General features: G+C 45.7%; 1 non-coding gene across 1 annotated transcript; it reads right to left on the bottom strand.

Moving 5' to 3' along the window:
• Nucleotides 1-607: 607 nt before the first annotated feature.
• On the bottom strand, nucleotides 608-681 carry trnat-agu (transfer RNA threonine (anticodon AGU)). The gene has a single exon. It is a non-coding gene; the product is annotated as a tRNA-Thr (tRNA).

Raw genomic sequence — 681 nt, 5'->3', positions numbered from 1 at the left:
GATCTGCTTGGAGCACCAATCCCTTCAATTCATCACTTACAGGGACAATTCGATTCTCGGTTTCTTTTCCCTGAGCTCGGTGAGATCTTAAAAATTGAAAGCGACCAATATCAGAGCTAACCTCGTCACCGACATGCTCACAGATACAGAGCGGCCACACTCTGCTTCAGTGAGATGAAAGCCCAGAGCGGTTTCAAGGTCGAATGCAATTGAAAGCAAAGCTCGTTCAATGAAAGTGCAGGTCATTGAGGTGCCTTTAAAGTCCTGATTGTTTGAACTGAACTTCTTCCGAGACCGCGTGAGATTCAGGTGGAGTGATTTGGGGACTTCTTTTCTCTCTTTGCAAAAGTCTGAACCGCAGTTCAAGGATCAAAAGTCTAGTTCCAAATTAGGGCTTCTCCAGGGTATGAACCTCGAATCGAGAATTATACCCCGACCTTAACGAGCCCAGAAACAAGAACGTATCACGGACACATTCTATGAGAGGGCTGTCTGCATAATGAAAAGGCATTTTTGAAGAGACCTCCTGATCAGTTCCATGTTGGCTGCTGAACAAAACACAGCACTGTGTGCTTCTCAAATTCACTAAACACCATGAATTACACAAAGGCACCGCTGGGAGTTGAACCCAGAATCTCCTGTTTACTAGACAGGTGCTTTAACCAACTAAGCCACGGTGCC

This window comes from Heptranchias perlo, unplaced genomic scaffold (genome assembly GCF_035084215.1).
Source record: "Heptranchias perlo isolate sHepPer1 unplaced genomic scaffold, sHepPer1.hap1 HAP1_SCAFFOLD_987, whole genome shotgun sequence".
NCBI classification, from domain to species: Eukaryota; Metazoa; Chordata; class Chondrichthyes; order Hexanchiformes; family Hexanchidae; genus Heptranchias; species Heptranchias perlo.
Note: the sequence above shows the minus strand (reverse complement) of the source record. Positions and strands in the feature narration are given on the sequence as shown.